The sequence below is a fragment of the Rattus norvegicus genome, chromosome 13, assembly GCF_021556685.1.
Source record: "Rattus norvegicus strain SHRSP/BbbUtx chromosome 13, alternate assembly SHRSP_T2T, whole genome shotgun sequence".
NCBI classification, from domain to species: domain Eukaryota; kingdom Metazoa; phylum Chordata; class Mammalia; order Rodentia; family Muridae; genus Rattus; species Rattus norvegicus.
The window spans coordinates 13,594,560-13,601,193 of NC_141546.1; the positions used below are offsets into that span (position 1 = coordinate 13,594,560).

The 6,634-nt window shown below is 44.7% G+C and overlaps 1 long non-coding RNA gene across 1 annotated transcript; it reads left to right on the plus strand.

Annotated features, from left to right (window-relative positions):
• The first annotated feature begins 416 nt into the window (after nucleotides 1–416).
• Nucleotides 417–6,396, plus strand: LOC134481469 (uncharacterized). The gene is made up of 2 exons (XR_015635429.1): nucleotides 417–1,017; nucleotides 4,928–6,396. It is a non-coding gene; the product is annotated as an uncharacterized LOC134481469 (long non-coding RNA).
• Nucleotides 6,397–6,634: the final 238 nt, after the last annotated feature.

Genomic DNA, 6,634 nt, shown 5'->3' on the forward strand with positions numbered 1-6,634 from the left:
TTCTACTCTCTCCTTACTTATTCAATATAGTACTGGCAGCCCTTATCATAGCAATTAAACAATAGGAGGTCAAAGGGATACAAGTTGGAAAGGAAGATGTCAAAATATCACTCTCTGCAGATAGTATGCTACTATACTTAAGTGAACCTAAAAGTTCCAACAAAGACCTATCAAGACTGATAAACAACTTCAGCAAAGTGCCTGGGTATAAAATTTAATTTAAATAAATTAGTAGTCTTCCTCTACTCAAAAGGTAAATAGACTGATAAAGAAATTAGGGAAATATCACCCTTTATAACAGTCCCAAACCACATAGAGTATCCCAGCGTGACTTTAATCAAGCAAGCAAAAATCTCTAAGACAAGAAAATCAAGTCTCAGAAAAGAGAAATTGAAGATCTCAGAAGATGGTGAAAGACCCTCTCCCAGAAAGGGAATTGTACAAGCACAAGGCCCTCAACTATAGAAGTAAAAAGTAAGTTTTTAGATATGTGGGACAAGCTGACCCATCATTTAGACGAAACAGACCAGAAAAGAAAACAAAATGCAGAAACCAGACTAAATTATGGGCACTGCTCCATGGGCCACCTGGCAGGAAAAAGAAAAAGTCCCTGACCCCCCGGAAGCCCTGACCACCATGTACTTTTTGCTAACTCATTGTTATGATTATAGCCAAAATAAGTAAAGTACACGTATGCCTCATTTACTCCACCAATCACATCCCTGTAACCATGCATCTGCTTCTGTAAGCCTGCTTCTGCTCCCCAAAATACTATAAAAAGCCCACCCTGGCTCTGCTAGGCGCGCCAGTCTTCCGAATTGACTGGGACGCCCACAGATACCTGTGTATCCTGATCAATAAAAATCCTCTTGCTGATTGCAGCCTGTGGACTCGGACTGGTCATTGGGCTTGAGGATCTCCCTCCTGAGGGAAGATTCTCTCTGAGAGTCTTACATATGGGGGCTCCTCCGGGATCGGAGATCCTCTGCCTAGAGACCACCGACCACCCACCAGGAGGTAAGCTGGCCAGAGTTTGTCTTGTCCTGTCTTGTCTTGCTTTGTGACTTGTTCTGTAAATGCTTAGTTACTTGGCTTGGGTCTATACCGTTTGTATTTGGGCGGGCCAGAGAAGGAGCTGACGAGCTCGGACTTCTCCCCCGCAGCCCTGGAAGACGTTCCAAGGGTGTTTAGAGCCCGGTTTTTCGGGGCTCAGCCTGTATCGGAAGGATACGTGGTTTTGGGTTGGAGGAGAGAGGAGAGAGCTGGATCCACTGAAGGATCCGGACCCTCGTCACCTCTGTCTGAATTTTTGGTTTCAGTTTGACACCGAAGCCGCGCGGTGCGTCTGTCTGTCTGACTGTTGGAATTGTTTGTCTTCTTTGTGTCCTAAATTTCTTTGAACATCTGTGGAAATTGGTTATAGGATGCTTTGTCTTGGTCTTGTTTGTCTGGGTTGTTTTCTGTGGTATTGTCGAGTGTCTTTTTGACTTTTGTTTCGTTTTTGGACTTTGGATAGATGACTGTGTTTAAAATCTTGGACTGACGACTGTGTTTAAAATCATGAAACTGTTTGCTTTGTTTGTCAAGAAGTTTTACTTGGTCCTCTTGGTGCTTAACTTGGAAATAATTTGCTTGAGAAAAATTGTTTTCTGCCGGGGAGTTTTATCTTTCTCTCTTAGCCTCCTCCCCAAGGAGAGATGCCCCTCCCTTTGCTCCCCTTGTCCATTCTAGCTGCTGTTAACAGTTGTGTATGAAGAACTCCAGGTTAGTGAGTGACCCTGTCTGAAGCAGGTATTAACAAGAGCCTGAAAGCTTTACCTTAGATCCTGAAGAAAAATTCTCCCTGTTGCTTAAACATTCACAGCTTCTAAGGAAGGGACAGCACAGAGTAGGAAAATATAGGGGTTGAGGGTGACAAGCATGCAGGCCTGCTAGCAAGCTGCAGGCTGCGCGTGGGCAGTGGCACAGCTCTGGCCAAGTCAGCGTAAGAGGAGTTTCAAGGTGATGAGGCCGGCTGGGGTTGACGCTTTGACAACAAAAAGATAATATAAATGTAGTGGTTGTTTTATGAGACTTTTGGCCCTGAAAAAAAATAATAATTCCAGTTGCTGCCTTCAGTGACCAGAACTTCAACACTTGCTCACAGAAGGAGAGTTTTCATTAAGAGAAGTTCTTTAAGGGAGCCTGCCATATCTGCTGGCCCTATTCCAAGAGAGGAGTTGATCTCCAACATTAAGTAACCTTCCCTGTTAGTCATCATTGACATGGAGAGTGCCTTTGATCCTATCCCCACAGCAGCCAGTTCCTGCCCCTGTGGTCAAAATGCCCCAGGTTGGGGGACAGAGAAGCCCCTGAGATAGTTTCGGAGGGAATCTGCAACAAACTGTGAAGAACTTTGTTTTGCCAGTCAAAATTTAGAATTCGGGCTTTGGCTGTGGCCAAGGTCAGGATTAATGTTTTCTTTTCCATGGGCCTTTAGCCCACTGAGACAGTTTGGTAAAGGGCTGCTACTGAGCTCCTGAAAGTCCCAGGTGAACTGGTTACAATTCTTTTGTCAGCCACTTGGTATCTAGCACCCAGGTCCTAACCATCTCTCCATCCTTTTGTTATTAGTTCTTAAGTCCAGAGAGATGGTCGGTAACAGATCAGCTCCCTCTGCTTGCCGTTCTGTTTCACAGACACAAAGCTTGTGCTTATTTTTACAACAGCCTTTTTGTCCCAAAAAGTCCTCCTGGTTTAGCTGTGTGACTAAATGCTATTTGTCCTCTTCAGTGGACCTCTATTCTCAAGATTCTCTTGTTTTCTCACCATCCCATTTGAGATGCTTGTTAGTAACTGTTACAGGTCTTCTTTACCACTGAGGAAAGACGGAATCCTACTGGAGGCCAGAAAGAATGTTTCAGACATGGATAGAAGACCCTCACTCCTGACTGTTGACTTGAATACCCCTGAAGGTAGGGAGTGCTCCAGGTCTGCCACCAGGCTCCAAGGGTGGGTCTCCGAGGGGCTGGAAAATGCCCCACCAATCTGGCTAAGATAAGGAAAAGATATAAAGAGAGAAAGTTACAGAAATTTGAAGGGTTAAGCTAAGTTGCTGAGGGTTAGTGTACGTTGCAGAGAAAGTAAAGTTGAAGTGTAGTTACATAAGTGGACAGCATCTAATAGCTGTAGAGGAAGAGGAAGATGCAGAAGATATGAGAGAGAGACTGAGGAAGAGAAAGAGGAAAGAAGGTAAAAAGAGCAGGAAGCTAAGGAAGAAAAGAAGAAGCTAGAGAGCTAAAGAGGGATAAAAGATAGGAGAGGAATATATACTGGCCACAGTAGTTAGGGAACCTAGGAAGACAGTACCTGGCAACAGAAGAGAATTCCTAGCTAAAGATCAGTGTGCCTATCGCAAGGAAAAAGGACACTGGGTCAGGGACTGCCCCATGAAGAACAAGAAGGGCCTCTCCAGCAACCCGGAAGGCAAGCCTCTTGGTCCTAGAGTGCTGGCTATGCGCAAAGATAGAAGGGAAGCCTGCCCAGTTGTTTTGTGAATACGGGGGCCCAACACTCTGTGCTCCTATGCCCAAATGGGCTAGAGTCCAGCAAAAGACCTTGAATACGGGGGCTACTGGCAACAAATGATACTCATGGACTACCCGAAGAACAGTGGACCTTGGCGTGGGCCGGGTATCCCACTTGTTCCTTGTGATTCCAGACTGCCCCTACGAGTCTATACCCTGCAACCCTGCTCCCGGACCCCGACCTAGACACCCCCCTTCATGACTGTCAGCAGGTGCTCACTAAAGCACAGGAGTGGCATAAAGATCGGACTGATCAGCCAACAGATGGGGTAGATGCCATCTGGTTCATAGATGGGAGCAGCTTCTTAGAGAAGGAAAAAGATGGGCTGGGGCAACAGTGGTAGATGGAAACAGAATCATATGGGCTCAGGCCCTACCAGAAGGCACTTCTACTCAGAGGGTAGAGCTCGCTCCCCTCACCAAAGCCCTTGGGCTGAGAAAGAGACTTAACATCTATGTGGACAGCACGTATGCCTTTGCTACAGCCCATCAGCAGAGGGGCCTGCTGACATCTGAGGGCAAGAAAAAAAAGAGATTCTGGCTATGTTAAGGGCCCTCCATGACCCAGCCAGGCCGAGGAAGAGACTCTGGTACACCTCAACGAGAAAGAAGATCCTGCTACAAAAATAGGCAGAGGCCATGATAAAAACAAATGCATCAATGGACTCACTTAGGGGTAAGCAAACTCATCCAGACATTTTCAAAAACTAAATATTATGTTACAGGTCTCAAGTATCTTGTGGAACAGATAGTGCACTGATGTATACCATGCCTAAAGGTAACTGTTTTCAGGAAAGTTGACTGTGGTATGAGGCTCCATGTGGAACGGCCTGGATCCTACTGAGAAGTGTACTTCACAGAGATAAAACCAGGAAAATATGGTTATAAATGTCTCCTAGTGTTTATAGATATCTTTTCAGGAATAGATAGAAGCTTTCCCCACCAAACAAGAGACGGCCTCAATAGTCATCAAGAAGATACTAGAAGAAATCTTCCACAGGTCTGGAGTGCCCAAGGTAATCTGGTCAGACAACAGCCCTACTTTCGTTGCCAAGGTAAGCCAGGGTGTGGCCAAGTATTCAGAGGTTGATTGAAAATTACGTTGTATTTACAGACCTCAAAGTTCAGGACAGGTAAAGTAAATAAATAAAACTCTAAAAGAGACCCTGACCAAATTGACCATGGAGACTGGCATAGACTGGGTGACACTCCTTCCCTCTTGCTCTCTTCAGAGCAAGAAATACCCCTTCCAGATTCAGCCTTACCCCCTTTGAGATCTTATATGGGGCCTCAGCTCCCCTGACTGTATTAGATGATGTTACTGAACCAACATGTCATAGTAATAATGATTTATATGCCAGGCTAAAAGACCTACAGGTGATACAGAAAGAAATCTGCTCACAGCTGACAGCAGCCTATGCCCCGGAGACCCCTGAGACATCCCATCAGTTCCAGGTTAGAGACTGCAGCTACATACAACGACACGGAGCCCAGACACTCGAGCCTCGCTGGAAAGGACCGTACCTGGTGCTGCTGACCACCCTGACAGCCGTCAAGTCTCAGCCCTCACCAGCAGCGTACTAGCTGTTGGGGCTGAGAGCTGGGACCTAGAGGGACACTCAGATCTTCAAAAAGCTCCCTAGACTTAAGTGACTGGGAGGTTGCTATAATGCTCACTTGAGGAGTGTGTTTTAGAAACAAGAATTTCATGTTTGCCTGTTTGCCCTGGGTTCCCTCGGAATAGGTGTAAAGATAGGCTTGATTTTTTATTGCAAATGATGTAACATTACATATGTTAGTACTCCTAACACTTCTTGGGACTGTTCCTCAGGGATCACAATCTATATAAGTTTAGAAGTTCTAAAAGACCTTGGTGTATAGGTTCAGATAGTGTCCAGATTAGAATCCTGATGCTAAAGACTTAATAAGACACAAAAGAGAGTTGAGAATTATTTAAGGCTATCTAGGTGCTACAAGGGCAGCACAAGGACATCTGCTGTTGCCCTACAATGCAAGGCTTATAGAGAATTCAGAACTGCCATTGACTCAGATATAAAAAGAGTAAAAAAGACTTTTTAGCTGACCTCCAAGAACACCTAACCTCCCTCTCAGAGGTAGTCCTTCAAAATAGGAAAAGATTAGACCTGATATTCCTTAAAGAAAGAGTCTGTGTGCTACACTAAAAGAAGAATGTTGTTTCTATGCAGATCAAACAGGAATAATAAGAGATACAGACTTTCAGTCATTCAAACTTTTGTGCTGAGACAACAGTATCAGATGGTGAAACAACAAAAAACAGAGGTACCTTAACCAAGTTGAGTGGAAGATTCCACTCAAGGACAAAAAGAAAATGGGGGAATGAAAGACCCTCTCCCAGAAAGGGAATTGTACAAGCACAAGGCCCTCAACTATAGAAGTAAAAAGTAAGTTTTTAGATATGTGGGACAAGCTGACCCATCATTTAGACGAAACAGACCAGAAAAGAAAACAAAATGCAGAAACCAAACTAAATTATGGGCACTGCTCCATGGGCCACCTGGCAGGAAAAAGAAAAAGTCCCTGACCCCCCGGAAGCCCTGACCACCATGTACTTTTTGCTAACTCATTGTTATGATTATAGCCAAAATAAGTAACATACACGTATGCCTCATTTACTCCACCAATCACATCCCTGTAACCATGCATCTGCTTCTGTAAGCCTTCTTCTGCTCCCCAAAATACTATAAAAAGCCCACCCTGGCTCTGCTAGGCGCGCCAGTCTTCCGAATTGACTGGGACGCCCACAGATACCTGTGTATCCTGATCAATAAAAATCCTCTTGCTGATTGCAGCCTGTGGACTCGGACTGGTCATTGGGCTTGAGGATCTCCCTCCTGAGGGAAGATTCTCTCTGAGAGTCTTACAATGGAAAGACCTCCCATGCTCATGGATTGGCAGCATTAATATAGTAAAAATTGCCATTTTGCTAAAAGTAATCTACAGATTGAATGCAATCCCAATCTGAATTCCAACTCAATTCTTCATAGAGTTAGAAAGGACAATTTGCAAATTCATTTGGGTTAGCAAAA